We start from the raw sequence: 16305 nt of genomic DNA, 5'->3' as shown, positions 1-16305 counted from the left end.
CTCGATTAGAGTGGTGCTGGAAAAGCAACGCAAGTCAGACAGCATCCTGATTTTCCTGCTCCTCGGATTCTGCCTGAATTGAAGGGCTGAATGGCCTACCCCTGCACTTATTTTCTATGTTTCGATGTTAAATGCATGGCTCAGAGATTGACGTGAGTTGGAAGTAACCCTGCGATTAACTGTTCATCCTCATGATTTTATAAACATCAAGAAATTGTTGGCAAAGTGTTTCGACGTTGACAGTGGAGCTGATGCAGCGTACAGTAAAGTCACCACCGTCCTCCAGGAGCACTGCTCTCTGATGAGGGAGCGATCGATGGGTGGTAGTTGAACCTGAGGGGATGAGCTTGAAAAGGGGAATCTTTCATGCTGAGTCCATTTGGCTGTGGGAATTGAAGCCAGGCTGTTGGATTTGTGTTGTATTACAGGCCAGCGTGTGAACCAGTTTGTAGGAGGCAGGTAATGAGAGCGCGTGGATCAGCAGTGGACGAAGTTGAACACAGATGGTAGGACACAACGAAATGGCTGTTTTACAGCAGCAGCGGATTACTTTACAGATAGATATTCAAACATGAAAACAACAATAACTAATATCTGAATCATCTCCACAGAGGTAGCAGAATGATCTAAAGAAGAATTCAAATTGACAACAAATCAAAATTTCACATAAGAACATTCTATCTAATACCAATGAAAGAGAGGGCGCCGCCGTCCAATCCTCGGTAGTATAGTGGTTAGTATCCCCGCCTGTCACGCGGGAGACCGGGGTTCAATTCCCCGCCGGGGAGTCGGTGGCATTTTGAGGGGTAAGCTCCATATCTCAACTCCGGAGTGCCGTATTCAAGTCCCGTTTGCTCCAAAGGTGTGCATTCACATGTCCGAGCAGTCTGCTCTTGTAAACAATCTGACCAACAAACAAAACCGAAAATTGTCTCAATTCTGCTCTCCCTGGCAAACTTACACTTTCATCTATCCAGGCACCCATTCGAGACTTCCTGCTTTTTGACGACAAATGAAAAATGCCGTCCTGAAGAATGGTCACTGGACCAGAAACGTTGACTGCGTTCTTCCCCCACTCTCACCCCCACTCCAGATGCTGACTTTCTCCAGCAATTTCTGTTTCCCATTCTGATTTTCTTGTTACTTCGTCCCGTCAGTGGGCATATAACTCCCGCGCAAACGGAGTGCAAATGAAAACCTTTAAGCAACCGGTAGCGACAAATGAATGTGAGGTTTTTTTACACCCTCCCTCACATCAAAAAGGGGTCAGTCCCCCTCAGAGATTGGACCCGATCCTGCGATTAAGGTGATGCAACACCATCCCCTGCTGCTGGCAGACTGTACTACACCCACAGTGGAAAGTCAAAGTCATCTGAGAAGCATTTTTGTCTGCTCTTCTCGATAGAAGGACAAAGCCCAGTGGCTGGGTTAACATGTAGGTCAACACAGAGGCAAGGTTGAGAAAGCAGAACCTTCACTGTGGTCTGCTGCACGTGCAGGAACTGAACCTACACTGTTGGCATCATAGAATCACCACAGTGTGGAAGCAGGCCATTCAGACGGACAAGTCCACACCGACCCTTCTGAAGAGAAACCCATGCAGATCCACGTTCAGTCATGATGATATTGAATGGTGGTGCTGTCTTGAAGGGCTGAATGGCACAAGTGAGGACTGCAGTTGCTGGAAATCAGAGTCTCGATTAGAGTGGTGCTGGAAAAGCAACGCAAGTCAGACAGCATCCTGATTTTCCTGCTCCTCGGATTCTGCCTGAATTGAAGGGCTGAATGGCCTACCCCTGCACTTATTTTCTATGTTTCGATGTTAAATGCATGGCTCAGAGATTGACGTGAGTTGGAAGTAACCCTGCGATTAACTGTTCATCCTCATGATTTTATAAACATCAAGAAATTGTTGGCAAAGTGTTTCGACGTTGACAGTGGAGCTGATGCAGCGTACAGTAAAGTCACCACCGTCCTCCAGGAGCACTGCTCTCTGATGAGGGAGCGATCGATGGGTGGTAGTTGAACCTGAGGGGATGAGCTTGAAAAGGGGAATCTTTCATGCTGAGTCCATTTGGCTGTGGGAATTGAAGCCAGGCTGTTGGATTTGTGTTGTATTACAGGCCAGCGTGTGAACCAGTTTGTAGGAGGCAGGTAATGAGAGCGCGTGGATCAGCAGTGGACGAAGTTGAACACAGATGGTAGGACACAAGGAAATGGCTGTTTTACAGCAGCAGCGGATTACTTTACAGATAGATATTCAAACATGAAAACAACAATAACTAATATCTGAATCATCTCCACAGAGGTAGCAGAATGATCTAAAGAAGAATTCAAATTGACAACAAATCAAAATTTCACATAAGAACATTCTATCTAATACCAATGAAACAGTGGGCGATGCCGTGCAATCCTCGGTAGTATAGTGGTTAGTATCCCCGCCTGTCACGCGGGAGACCGGGGTTCAATTCCCCGCCGGAGAGTCGGTGGCATTTTGAGGGGTCAGCTCCATATCTCAACCCCGGAGTGCCGTTTTCAAGTCCCGTTTGCTCCAAAGGTGTGCATTCACATGTCCGAGCAGTCTGCTCTTGTAAACAATCTGACCAACAAACAAAACCGAAAATTGTCTCAATTCTGCTCTCCCTGGCAAACTTACACTTTCATCTATCCAGGCACCCATTCGAGACTTCCTGCTTTTTGACGACAAATGAAAAATGCCGTCCTGAAGAATGGTCACTGGACCAGAAACGTTGACTGCGTTCTTCCCCCACTCACACCCCCACTCCAGATGCTGACTTTCTCCAGCAATTTCTGTTTCCCATTCTGATTTTCTTGTTACTTCGTCCCGTCAGTGGGCATATAACTCCCGCGCAAACGGAGTGCAAATGAAAACCTTTAAGCAACCGGTAGCGACAAATGAATGTGAGGTTTTTTTACACCCTCCCTCACATCAAAAAGGGGTCAGTCCCCCTCAGAGATTGGACCCGATCCTGCGATTAAGGTGATGCAACACCATCCCCTGCTGCTGGCAGACTGTACTACACCCACAGTGGAAAGTCAAAGTCATCTGAGAAGCATTTTTGTCTGCTCTTCTCGATAGAAGGACAAAGCCCAGTGGCTGGGTTAACATGTAGGTCAACACAGAGGCAAGGTTGAGAAAGCAGAACCTTCACTGTGGTCTGCTGCACGTGCAGGAAGTGAACCTACACTGTTGGCATCATAGAATCACCACAGTGTGGAAGCAGGCCATTCAGACGGACAAGTCCACACCGACCCTTCTGAAGAGAAACCCATGCAGATCCACGTTCAGTCATGATGATATTGAATGGTGGTGCTGTCTTGAAGGGCTGAATGGCACAAGTGAGGACTGCAGTTGCTGGAAATCAGAGTCTCGATTAGAGTGGTGCTGGAAAAGCAACGCAAGTCAGACAGCATCCTGATTTTCCTGCTCCTCGGATTCTGCCTGAATTGAAGGGCTGAATGGCCTACCCCTGCACTTATTTTCTATGTTTCGATGTTAAATGCATGGCTCAGAGATTGACGTGAGTTGGAAGTAACCCTGCGATTAACTGTTCATCCTCATGATTTTATAAACATCAAGAAATTGTTGGCAAAGTGTTTCGACGTTGACAGTGGAGCTGATGCAGCGTACAGTAAAGTCACCACCGTCCTCCAGGAGCACTGCTCTCTGATGAGGGAGCGATCGATGGGTGGTAGTTGAACCTGAGGGGATGAGCTTGAAAAGGGGAATCTTTCATGCTGAGTCCATTTGGCTGTGGGAATTGAAGCCAGGCTGTTGGATTTGTGTTGTATTACAGGCCAGCGTGTGAACCAGTTTGTAGGAGGCAGGTAATGAGAGCGCGTGGATCAGCAGTGGACGAAGTTGAACACAGATGGTAGGACACAAGGAAATGGCTGTTTTACAGCAGCAGCGGATTACTTTACAGATAGATATTCAAACATGAAAACAACAATAACTAATATCTGAATCATCTCCACAGAGGTAGCAGAATGATCTAAAGAAGAATTCAAATTGACAACAAATCAAAATTTCACATAAGAACATTCTATCTAATACCAATGAAAGAGAGGGCGCCGCCGTCCAATCCTCGGTAGTATAGTGGTTAGTATCCCCGCCTGTCACGCGGGAGACCGGGGTTCAATTCCCCGCCGGGGAGTCGGTGGCATTTTGAGGGGTAAGCTCCATATCTCAACTCCGGAGTGCCGAATTCAAGTCCCGTTTGCTCCAAAGGTGTGCATTCACATGTCCGAGCAGTCTGCTCTTGTAAACAATCTGACCAACAAACAAAACCGAAAATTGTCTCAATTCTGCTCTCCCTGGCAAACTTACACTTTCATCTATCCAGGCACCCATTCGAGACTTCCTGCTTTTTGACGACAAATGAAAAATGCCGTCCTGAAGAATGGTCACTGGACCAGAAACGTTGACTGCGTTCTTCCCCCACTCTCACCCCCACTCCAGATGCTGACTTTCTCCAGCAATTTCTGTTTCCCATTCTGATTTTCTTGTTACTTCGTCCCGTCAGTGGGCATATAACTCCCGCGCAAACGGAGTGCAAATGAAAACCTTTAAGCAACCGGTAGCGACAAATGAATGTGAGGTTTTTTTACACCCTCCCTCACATCAAAAAGGGGTCAGTCCCCCTCAGAGATTGGACCCGATCCTGCGATTAAGGTGATGCAACACCATCCCCTGCTGCTGGCAGACTGTACTACACCCACAGTGGAAAGTCAAAGTCATCTGAGAAGCATTTTTGTCTGCTCTTCTCGATAGAAGGACAAAGCCCAGTGGCTGGGTTAACATGTAGGTCAACACAGAGGCAAGGTTGAGAAAGCAGAACCTTCACTGTGGTCTGCTGCACGTGCAGGAACTGAACCTACACTGTTGGCATCATAGAATCACCACAGTGTGGAAGCAGGCCATTCAGACGGACAAGTCCACACCGACCCTTCTGAAGAGAAACCCATGCAGATCCACGTTCAGTCATGATGATATTGAATGGTGGTGCTGTCTTGAAGGGCTGAATGGCACAAGTGAGGACTGCAGTTGCTGGAAATCAGAGTCTCGATTAGAGTGGTGCTGGAAAAGCAACGCAAGTCAGACAGCATCCTGATTTTCCTGCTCCTCGGATTCTGCCTGAATTGAAGGGCTGAATGGCCTACCCCTGCACTTATTTTCTATGTTTCGATGTTAAATGCATGGCTCAGAGATTGACGTGAGTTGGAAGTAACCCTGCGATTAACTGTTCATCCTCATGATTTTATAAACATCAAGAAATTGTTGGCAAAGTGTTTCGACGTTGACAGTGGAGCTGATGCAGCGTACAGTAAAGTCACCACCGTCCTCCAGGAGCACTGCTCTCTGATGAGGGAGCGATCGATGGGTGGTAGTTGAACCTGAGGGGATGAGCTTGAAAAGGGGAATCTTTCATGCTGAGTCCATTTGGCTGTGGGAATTGAAGCCAGGCTGTTGGATTTGTGTTGTATTACAGGCCAGCGTGTGAACCAGTTTGTAGGAGGCAGGTAATGAGAGCGCGTGGATCAGCAGTGGACGAAGTTGAACACAGATGGTAGGACACAAGGAAATGGCTGTTTTACAGCAGCAGCGGATTACTTTACAGATAGATATTCAAACATGAAAACAACAATAACTAATATCTGAATCATCTCCACAGAGGTAGCAGAATGATCTAAAGAAGAATTCAAATTGACAACAAATCAAAATTTCACATAAGAACATTCTATCTAATACCAATGAAACAGAGAGCGACGCCGTCCAATCCTCGGTAGTATAGTGGTTAGTATCCCCGCCTGTCACGCGGGAGACCGGGGTTCAATTCCCCGCCGGGGAGTCGGTGGCATTTTGAGGGGTCAGCTCCATATCTCAACCCCGGAGTGCCGTTTTCAAGTCCCGTTTGCTCCAAAGGTGTGCATTCACATGTCCGAGCAGTCTGCTCTTGTAAACAATCTGACCAACAAACAAAACCGAAAATTGTCTCAATTCTGCTCTCCCTGGCAAACTTACACTTTCATCTATCCAGGCACCCATTCGAGACTTCCTGCTTTTTGACGACAAATGAAAAATGCCGTCCTGAAGAATGGTCACTGGACCAGAAACGTTGACTGCGTTCTTCCCCCACTCCAGATGCTGACTTTCTCCAGCAATTTCTGTTTCCCATTCTGATTTTCTTGTTACTTCGTCCCGTCAGTGGGCATATAACTCCCGCGCAAACGGAGTGCAAATGAAAACCTTTAAGCAACCGGTAGCGACAAATGAATGTGAGGTTTTTTTACACCCTCCCTCACATCAAAAAGGGGTCAGTCCCCCTCAGAGATTGGACCCGATCCTGCGATTAAGGTGATGCAACACCATCCCCTGCTGCTGGCAGACTGTACTACACCCACAGTGGAAAGTCAAAGTCATCTGAGAAGCATTTTTGTCTGCTCTTCTCGACAGAAGGACAAAGCCCAGTGGCTGGGTTAACATGTAGGTCAACACAGAGGCAAGGTTGAGAAAGCAGAACCTTCACTGTGGTCTGCTGCACGTGCAGGAAGTGAACCTACACTGTTGGCATCATAGAATCACCACAGTGTGGAAGCAGGCCATTCAGACGGACAAGTCCACACCGACCCTTCTGAAGAGAAACCCATGCAGATCCACGTTCAGTCATGATGATATTGAATGGTGGTGCTGTCTTGAAGGGCTGAATGGCACAAGTGAGGACTGCAGTTGCTGGAAATCAGAGTCTCGATTAGAGTGGTGCTGGAAAAGCAACGCAAGTCAGACAGCATCCTGATTTTCCTGCTCCTCGGATTCTGCCTGAATTGAAGGGCTGAATGGCCTACCCCTGCACTTATTTTCTATGTTTCGATGTTAAATGCATGGCTCAGAGATTGACGTGAGTTGGAAGTAACCCTGCGATTAACTGTTCATCCTCATGATTTTATAAACATCAAGAAATTGTTGGCAAAGTGTTTCGACGTTGACAGTGGAGCTGATGCAGCGTACAGTAAAGTCACCACCGTCCTCCAGGAGCACTGCTCTCTGATGAGGGAGCGATCGATGGGTGGTAGTTGAACCTGAGGGGATGAGCTTGAAAAGGGGAATCTTTCATGCTGAGTCCATTTGGCTGTGGGAATTGAAGCCAGGCTGTTGGATTTGTGTTGTATTACAGGCCAGCGTGTGAACCAGTTTGTAGGAGGCAGGTAATGAGAGCGCGTGGATCAGCAGTGGACGAAGTTGAACACAGATGGTAGGACACAAGGAAATGGCTGTTTTATAGCAGCAGCGGATTACTTTACAGATAGATATTCAAACATGAAAACAACAATAACTAATATCTGAATCATCTCCACAGAGGTAGCAGAATGATCTAAAGAAGAATTCAAATTGACAACAAATCAAAATTTCACATACGAACATTCTATCTAATACCAATGAAACAGAGGGCGACGCCGTCCAATCCTCGGTAGTATAGTGGTTAGTATCCCCGCCTGTCACGCGGGAGACCGGGGTTCAATTCCCCGCCGGGGAGTCGGTGGCATTTTGAGGGGTAAGCTCCATATCTCAACTCCGGAGTGCCATTTTCAAGTCCCGTTTGCTCCAAAGGTGTGCATTCACATGTCCGAGCAGTCTGCTCTTGTAAACAATCTGACCAACAAACAAAACCGAAAATTGTCTCAATTCTGCTCTCCCTGGCAAACTTACACTTTCATCTATCCAGGCACCCATTCGAGACTTCCTGCTTTTTGACGACAAATGAAAAATGCCGTCCTGAAGAATGGTCACTGGACCAGAAACGTTGACTGCGTTCTTCCCCCACTCACACCCCCACTCCAGATGCTGACTTTCTCCAGCAATTTCTGTTTCCCATTCTGATTTTCTTGTTACTTCGTCCCGTCAGTGGGCATATAACTCCCGTGCAAACGGAGTGCAAATGAAAACCTTTAAGCAACCGGTAGCGACAAATGAATGTGAGGTTTTTTTACACCCTCCCTCACATCAAAAAGGGGTCAGTCCCCCTCAGAGATTGGACCCGATCCTGCGATTAAGGTGATGCAACACCATCCCCTGCTGCTGGCAGACTGTACTACACCCACAGTGGAAAGTCAAAGTCATCTGAGAAGCATTTTTGTCTGCTCTTCTCGACAGAAGGACAAAGCCCAGTGGCTGGGTTAACATGTAGGTCAACACAGAGGCAAGGTTGAGAAAGCAGAACCTTCACTGTGGTCTGCTGCACGTGCAGGAACTGAACCTACACTGTTGGCATCATAGAATCACCACAGTGTGGAAGCAGGCCATTCAGACGGACAAGTCCACACCGACCCTTCTGAAGAGAAACCCATGCAGATCCACGTTCAGTCATGATGATATTGAATGGTGGTGCTGTCTTGAAGGGCTGAATGGCACAAGTGAGGACTGCAGTTGCTGGAAATCAGAGTCTCGATTAGAGTGGTGCTGGAAAAGCAACGCAAGTCAGACAGCATCCTGATTTTCCTGCTCCTCGGATTCTGCCTGAATTGAAGGGCTGAATGGCCTACCCCTGCACTTATTTTCTATGTTTCGATGTTAAATGCATGGCTCAGAGATTGACGTGAGTTGGAAGTAACCCTGCGATTAACTGTTCATCCTCATAATTTTATAAACATCAAGAAATTGTTGGCAAAGTGTTTCGACGTTGACAGTGGAGCTGATGCAGCGTACAGTAAAGTCACCACCGTCCTCCAGGAGCACTGCTCTCTGATGAGGGAGCGATCGATGGGTGGTAGTTGAACCTGAGGGGATGAGCTTGAAAAGGGGAATCTTTCATGCTGAGTCCATTTGGCTGTGGGAATTGAAGCCAGGCTGTTGGATTTGTGTTGTATTACAGGCCAGCGTGTGAACCAGTTTGTAGGAGGCAGGTAATGAGAGCGCGTGGATCAGCAGTGGACGAAGTTGAACACAGATGGTAGGACACAAGGAAATGGCTGTTTTACAGCAGCAGCGGATTACTTTACAGATAGATATTCAAACATGAAAACAACAATAACTAATATCTGAATCATCTCCACAGAGGTAGCAGAATGATCTAAAGAAGAATTCAAATTGACAACAAATCAAAATTTCACATACGAACATTCTATCTAATACCAATGAAACAGAGGGCGACGCCGTCCAATCCTCGGTAGTATAGTGGTTAGTATCCCCGCCTGTCACGCGGGAGACCGGGGTTCAATTCCCCGCCGGGGAGTCGGTGGCATTTTGAGGGGTAAGCTCCATATCTCAACTCCGGAGTGCCGTTTTCAAGTCCCGTTTGCTCCAAAGGTGTGCATTCACATGTCCGAGCAGTCTGCTCTTGTAAACAATCTGACCAACAAACAAAACCGAAAATTGTCTCAATTCTGCTCTCCCTGGCAAACTTACACTTTCATCTATCCAGGCACCCATTCGAGACTTCCTGCTTTTTGACGACAAATGAAAAATGCCGTCCTGAAGAATGGTCACTGGACCAGAAACGTTGACTGCGTTCTTCCCCCACTCACACCCCCACTCCAGATGCTGACTTTCTCCAGCAATTTCTGTTTCCCATTCTGATTTTCTTGTTACTTCGTCCCGTCAGTGGGCATATAACTCCCGCGCAAACGGAGTGCAAATGAAAACCTTTAAGCAACCGGTAGCGACAAATGAATGTGAGGTTTTTTTACACCCTCCCTCACATCAAAAAGGGGTCAGTCCCCCTCAGAGATTGGACCCGATCCTGCGATTAAGGTGATGCAACACCATCCCCTGCTGCTGGCAGACTGTACTACACCCACAGTGGAAAGTCAAAGTCATCTGAGAAGCATTTTTGTCTGCTCTTCTCGACAGAAGGACAAAGCCCAGTGGCTGGGTTAACATGTAGGTCAACACAGAGGCAAGGTTGAGAAAGCAGAACCTTCACTGTGGTCTGCTGCACGTGCAGGAAGTGAACCTACACTGTTGGCATCATAGAATCACCACAGTGTGGAAGCAGGCCATTCAGACGGACAAGTCCACACCGACCCTTCTGAAGAGAAACCCATGCAGATCCACGTTCAGTCATGATGATATTGAATGGTGGTGCTGTCTTGAAGGGCTGAATGGCACAAGTGAGGACTGCAGTTGCTGGAAATCAGAGTCTCGATTAGAGTGGTGCTGGAAAAGCAACGCAAGTCAGACAGCATCCTGATTTTCCTGCTCCTCGGATTCTGCCTGAATTGAAGGGCTGAATGGCCTACCCCTGCACTTATTTTCTATGTTTCGATGTTAAATGCATGGCTCAGAGATTGACGTGAGTTGGAAGTAACCCTGCGATTAACTGTTCATCCTCATAATTTTATAAACATCAAGAAATTGTTGGCAAAGTGTTTCGACGTTGACAGTGGAGCTGATGCAGCGTACAGTAAAGTCACCACCGTCCTCCAGGAGCACTGCTCTCTGATGAGGGAGCGATCGATGGGTGGTAGTTGAACCTGAGGGGATGAGCTTGAAAAGGGGAATCTTTCATGCTGAGTCCATTTGGCTGTGGGAATTGAAGCCAGGCTGTTGGATTTGTGTTGTATTACAGGCCAGCGTGTGAACCAGTTTGTAGGAGGCAGGTAATGAGAGCGCGTGGATCAGCAGTGGACGAAGTTGAACACAGATGGTAGGACACAAGGAAATGGCTGTTTTACAGCAGCAGCGGATTACTTTACAGATAGATATTCAAACATGAAAACAACAATAACTAATATCTGAATCATCTCCACAGAGGTAGCAGAATGATCTAAAGAAGAATTCAAATTGACAACAAATCAAAATTTCACATAAGAACATTCTATCTAATACCAATGAAACAGAGAGCGACGCCGTCCAATCCTCGGTAGTATAGTGGTTAGTATCCCCGCCTGTCACGCGGGAGACTGGGGTTCAATTCCCCGCCGGGGAGTCGGTGGCATTTTGAGGGGTCAGCTCCATATCTCAACCCCGGAGTGCCGTTTTCAAGTCCCGTTTGCTCCAAAGGTGTGCATTCACATGTCCGAGCAGTCTGCTCTTGTAAACAATCTGACCAACAAACAAAACCGAAAATTGTCTCAATTCTGCTCTCCCTGGCAAACTTACACTTTCATCTATCCAGGCACCCATTCGAGACTTCCTGCTTTTTGACGACAAATGAAAAATGCCGTCCTGAAGAATGGTCACTGGACCAGAAACGTTGACTGCGTTCTTCCCCCACTCACACCCCCACTCCAGATGCTGACTTTCTCCAGCAATTTCTGTTTCCCATTCTGATTTTCTTGTTACTTCGTCCCGTCAGTGGGCATATAACTCCCGCGCAAACGGAGTGCAAATGAAAACCTTTAAGCAACCGGTAGCGACAAATGAATGTGAGGTTTTTTTACACCCTCCCTCACATCAAAAAGGGGTCAGTCCCCCTCAGAGATTGGACCCGATCCTGCGATTAAGGTGATGCAACACCATCCCCTGCTGCTGGCAGACTGTACTACACCCACAGTGGAAAGTCAAAGTCATCTGAGAAGCATTTTTGTCTGCTCTTCTCGACAGAAGGACAAAGCCCAGTGGCTGGGTTAACATGTAGGTCAACACAGAGGCAAGGTTGAGAAAGCAGAACCTTCACTGTGGTCTGCTGCACGTGCAGGAACTGAACCTACACTGTTGGCATCATAGAATCACCACAGTGTGGAAGCAGGCCATTCAGACGGACAAGTCCACACCGACCCTTCTGAAGAGAAACCCATGCAGATCCACGTTCAGTCATGATGATATTGAATGGTGGTGCTGTCTTGAAGGGCTGAATGGCACAAGTGAGGACTGCAGTTGCTGGAAATCAGAGTCTCGATTAGAGTGGTGCTGGAAAAGCAACGCAAGTCAGACAGCATCCTGATTTTCCTGCTCCTCGGATTCTGCCTGAATTGAAGGGCTGAATGGCCTACCCCTGCACTTATTTTCTATGTTTCGATGTTAAATGCATGGCTCAGAGATTGACGTGAGTTGGAAGTAACCCTGCGATTAACTGTTCATCCTCATGATTTTATAAACATCAAGAAATTGTTGGCAAAGTGTTTCGACGTTGACAGTGGAGCTGATGCAGCGTACAGTAAAGTCACCACCGTCCTCCAGGAGCACTGCTCTCTGATGAGGGAGCGATCGATGGGTGGTAGTTGAACCTGAGGGGATGAGCTTGAAAAGGGGAATCTTTCATGCTGAGTCCATTTGGCTGTGGGAATTGAAGCCAGGCTGTTGGATTTGTGTTGTATTACAGGCCAGCGTGTGAACCAGTTTGTAGGAGGCAGGTAATGAGAGCGCGTGGATCAGCAGTGGACGAAGTTGAACACAGATGGTAGGACACAAGGAAATGGCTGTTTTACAGCAGCAGCGGATTACTTTACAGATAGATATTCAAACATGAAAACAACAATAACTAATATCTGAATCATCTCCACAGAGGTAGCAGAATGATCTAAAGAAGAATTCAAATTGACAACAAATCAAAATTTCACATAAGAACATTCTATCTAATACCAATGAAACAGAGAGCGACGCCGTCCAATCCTCGGTAGTATAGTGGTTAGTATCCCCGCCTGTCACGCGGGAGACCGGGGTTCAATTCCCCGCCGGGGAGTCGGTGGCATTTTGAGGGGTCAGCTCCATATCTCAACCCCGGAGTGCCGTTTTCAAGTCCCGTTTGCTCCAAAGGTGTGCATTCACATGTCCGAGCAGTCTGCTCTTGTAAACAATCTGACCAACAAACAAAACCGAAAATTGTCTCAATTCTGCTCTCCCTGGCAAACTTGCACTTTCATCTATCCAGGCACCCATTGGAGACTTCCTGCTTTTTGACGACAAATGAAAAATGCCGTCCTGAAGAATGGTCACTGGACCAGAAACGTTGACTGCGTTCTTCCCCCACTCACACCCCCACTCCAGATGCTGACTTTCTCCAGCAATTTCTGTTTCCCATTCTGATTTTCTTGTTACTTCGTCCCGTCAGTGGGCATATAACTCCCGCGCAAACGGAGTGCAAATGAAAACCTTTAAGCAACCGGTAGCGACAAATGAATGTGAGGTTTTTTTACACCCTCCCTCACATCAAAAAGGGGTCAGTCCCCCTCAGAGATTGGACCCGATCCTGCGATTAAGGTGATGCAACACCATCCCCTGCTGCTGGCAGACTGTACTACACCCACAGTGGAAAGTCAAAGTCATCTGAGAAGCATTTTTGTCTGCTCTTCTCGACAGAAGGACAAAGCCCAGTGGCTGGGTTAACATGTAGGTCAACACAGAGGCAAGGTTGAGAAAGCAGAACCTTCACTGTGGTCTGCTGCACGTGCAGGAACTGAACCTACACTGTTGGCATCATAGAATCACCACAGTGTGGAAGCAGGCCATTCAGACGGACAAGTCCACACCGACCCTTCTGAAGAGAAACCCATGCAGATCCACGTTCAGTCATGATGATATTGAATGGTGGTGCTGTCTTGAAGGGCTGAATGGCACAAGTGAGGACTGCAGTTGCTGGAAATCAGAGTCTCGATTAGAGTGGTGCTGGAAAAGCAACGCAAGTCAGACAGCATCCTGATTTTCCTGCTCCTCGGATTCTGCCTGAATTGAAGGGCTGAATGGCCTACCCCTGCACTTATTTTCTATGTTTCGATGTTAAATGCATGGCTCAGAGATTGACGTGAGTTGGAAGTAACCCTGCGATTAACTGTTCATCCTCATGATTTTATAAACATCAAGAAATTGTTGGCAAAGTGTTTCGACGTTGACAGTGGAGCTGATGCAGCGTACAGTAAAGTCACCACCGTCCTCCAGGAGCACTGCTCTCTGATGAGGGAGCGATCGATGGGTGGTAGTTGAACCTGAGGGGATGAGCTTGAAAAGGGGAATCTTTCATGCTGAGTCCATTTGGCTGTGGGAATTGAAGCCAGGCTGTTGGATTTGTGTTGTATTACAGGCCAGCGTGTGAACCAGTTTGTAGGAGGCAGGTAATGAGAGCGCGTGGATCAGCAGTGGACGAAGTTGAACACAGATGGTAGGACACAAGGAAATGGCTGTTTTACAGCAGCAGCGGATTACTTTACAGATAGATATTCAAACATGAAAACAACAATAACTAATATCTGAATCATCTCCACAGAGGTAGCAGAATGATCTAAAGAAGAATTCAAATTGACAACAAATCAAAATTTCACATAAGAACATTCTATCTAATACCAATGAAACAGAGAGCGACGCCGTCCAATCCTCGGTAGTATAGTGGTTAGTATCCCCGCCTGTCACGCGGGAGACCGGGGTTCAATTCCCCGCCGGGGAGTCGGTGGCATTTTGAGGGGTCAGCTCCATATCTCAACCCCGGAGTGCCGTTTTCAAGTCCCGTTTGCTCCAAAGGTGTGCATTCACATGTCCGAGCAGTCTGCTCTTGTAAACAATCTGACCAACAAACAAAACCGAAAATTGTCTCAATTCTGCTCTCCCTGGCAAACTTACACTTTCATCTATCCAGGCACCCATTCGAGACTTCCTGCTTTTTGACGACAAATGAAAAATGCCGTCCTGAAGAATGGTCACTGGACCAGAAACGTTGACTGCGTTCTTCCCCCACTCACACCCCCACTCCAGATGCTGACTTTCTCCAGCAATTTCTGTTTCCCATTCTGATTTTCTTGTTACTTCGTCCCGTCAGTGGGCATATAACTCCCGCGCAAACGGAGTGCAAATGAAAACCTTTAAGCAACCGGTAGCGACAAATGAATGTGAGGTTTTTTTACACCCTCCCTCACATCAAAAAGGGGTCAGTCCCCCTCAGAGATTGGACCCGATCCTGCGATTAAGGTGATGCAACACCATCCCCTGCTGCTGGCAGACTGTACTACACCCACAGTGGAAAGTCAAAGTCATCTGAGAAGCATTTTTGTCTGCTCTTCTCGACAGAAGGACAAAGCCCAGTGGCTGGGTTAACATGTAGGTCAACACAGAGGCAAGGTTGAGAAAGCAGAACCTTCACTGTGGTCTGCTGCACGTGCAGGAACTGAACCTACACTGTTGGCATCATAGAATCACCACAGTGTGGAAGCAGGCCATTCAGACGGACAAGTCCACACCGACCCTTCTGAAGAGAAACCCATGCAGATCCACGTTCAGTCATGATGATATTGAATGGTGGTGCTGTCTTGAAGGGCTGAATGGCACAAGTGAGGACTGCAGTTGCTGGAAATCAGAGTCTCGATTAGAGTGGTGCTGGAAAAGCAACGCAAGTCAGACAGCATCCTGATTTTCCTGCTCCTCGGATTCTGCCTGAATTGAAGGGCTGAATGGCCTACCCCTGCACTTATTTTCTATGTTTCGATGTTAAATGCATGGCTCAGAGATTGACGTGAGTTGGAAGTAACCCTGCGATTAACTGTTCATCCTCATAATTTTATAAACATCAAGAAATTGTTGGCAAAGTGTTTCGACGTTGACAGTGGAGCTGATGCAGCGTACAGTAAAGTCACCACCGTCCTCCAGGAGCACTGCTCTCTGATGAGGGAGCGATCGATGGGTGGTAGTTGAACCTGAGGGGATGAGCTTGAAAAGGGGAATCTTTCATGCTGAGTCCATTTGGCTGTGGGAATTGAAGCCAGGCTGTTGGATTTGTGTTGTATTACAGGCCAGCGTGTGAACCAGTTTGTAGGAGGCAGGTAATGAGAGCGCGTGGATCAGCAGTGGACGAAGTTGAACACAGATGGTAGGACACAACGAAATGGCTGTTTTACAGCAGCAGCGGATTACTTTACAGATAGATATTCAAACATGAAATCAACAATAACTAATATCTGAATCATCTCCACAGAGGTAGCAGAATGATCTAAAGAAGAATTCAAATTGACAACAAATCAAAATTTCACATAAGAACATTCTATCTAATACCAATGAAACAGAGGGCGCCGCCGTCCAATCCTCGGTAGTATAGTGGTTAGTATCCCCGCCTGTCACGCGGGAGACCGGGGTTCAATTCCCCGCCGGGGAGTCGGTGGCATTTTGAGGGGTAAGCTCCATATCTCAACTCCGGAGTGCCGTATTCAAGTCCCGTTTGCTCCAAAGGTGTGCATTCACATGTCCGAGCAGTCTGCTCTTGTAAACAATCTGACCAACAAACAAAACCGAAAATTGTCTCAATTCTGCTCTCCCTGGCAAACTTACACTTTCATCTATCCAGGCACCCATTCGAGACTTCCTGCTTTTTGACGACAAATGAAAAATGCCGTCCTGAAGAATGGTCACTGGACCAGAAACGTTGACTG

At 47.2% G+C, this 16305-nt stretch overlaps 8 non-coding genes across 8 annotated transcripts; all 8 read left to right on the top strand.

Moving 5' to 3' along the window:
* Positions 1-716: 716 nt before the first annotated feature.
* Positions 717-788, top strand: trnad-guc (transfer RNA aspartic acid (anticodon GUC)). The gene has a single exon. It is a non-coding gene; the product is annotated as a tRNA-Asp (tRNA).
* A 3318-nt stretch (positions 789-4106) lies between these two features.
* Positions 4107-4178, top strand: trnad-guc (transfer RNA aspartic acid (anticodon GUC)). Its single transcript has one exon. It is a non-coding gene; the product is annotated as a tRNA-Asp (tRNA).
* Positions 4179-5801: 1623 nt separating this feature from the next.
* Positions 5802-5873, top strand: trnad-guc (transfer RNA aspartic acid (anticodon GUC)). Its single transcript has one exon. It is a non-coding gene; the product is annotated as a tRNA-Asp (tRNA).
* Positions 5874-7484: 1611 nt separating this feature from the next.
* trnad-guc (transfer RNA aspartic acid (anticodon GUC)) lies at positions 7485-7556 on the top strand. The gene has a single exon. It is a non-coding gene; the product is annotated as a tRNA-Asp (tRNA).
* Positions 7557-9179: 1623 nt separating this feature from the next.
* Positions 9180-9251, top strand: trnad-guc (transfer RNA aspartic acid (anticodon GUC)). The gene has a single exon. It is a non-coding gene; the product is annotated as a tRNA-Asp (tRNA).
* Positions 9252-12569: 3318 nt separating this feature from the next.
* Positions 12570-12641, top strand: trnad-guc (transfer RNA aspartic acid (anticodon GUC)). Its single transcript has one exon. It is a non-coding gene; the product is annotated as a tRNA-Asp (tRNA).
* Positions 12642-14264: 1623 nt separating this feature from the next.
* trnad-guc (transfer RNA aspartic acid (anticodon GUC)) lies at positions 14265-14336 on the top strand. The gene has a single exon. It is a non-coding gene; the product is annotated as a tRNA-Asp (tRNA).
* Positions 14337-15959: 1623 nt separating this feature from the next.
* On the top strand, positions 15960-16031 carry trnad-guc (transfer RNA aspartic acid (anticodon GUC)). The gene has a single exon. It is a non-coding gene; the product is annotated as a tRNA-Asp (tRNA).
* Positions 16032-16305: the final 274 nt, after the last annotated feature.

The sequence above is a fragment of the Chiloscyllium plagiosum genome, unplaced genomic scaffold, assembly GCF_037043375.1.
Source record: "Chiloscyllium plagiosum isolate Xiang-an unplaced genomic scaffold, Cpla_swu_hap1 HiC_scaffold_35, whole genome shotgun sequence".
Classification (NCBI taxonomy): Eukaryota; Metazoa; Chordata; class Chondrichthyes; order Orectolobiformes; family Hemiscylliidae; genus Chiloscyllium; species Chiloscyllium plagiosum.
The sequence above is the reverse complement of the archived record's forward strand: the minus strand, read 5'-3'. Positions and strand labels throughout refer to the sequence as shown.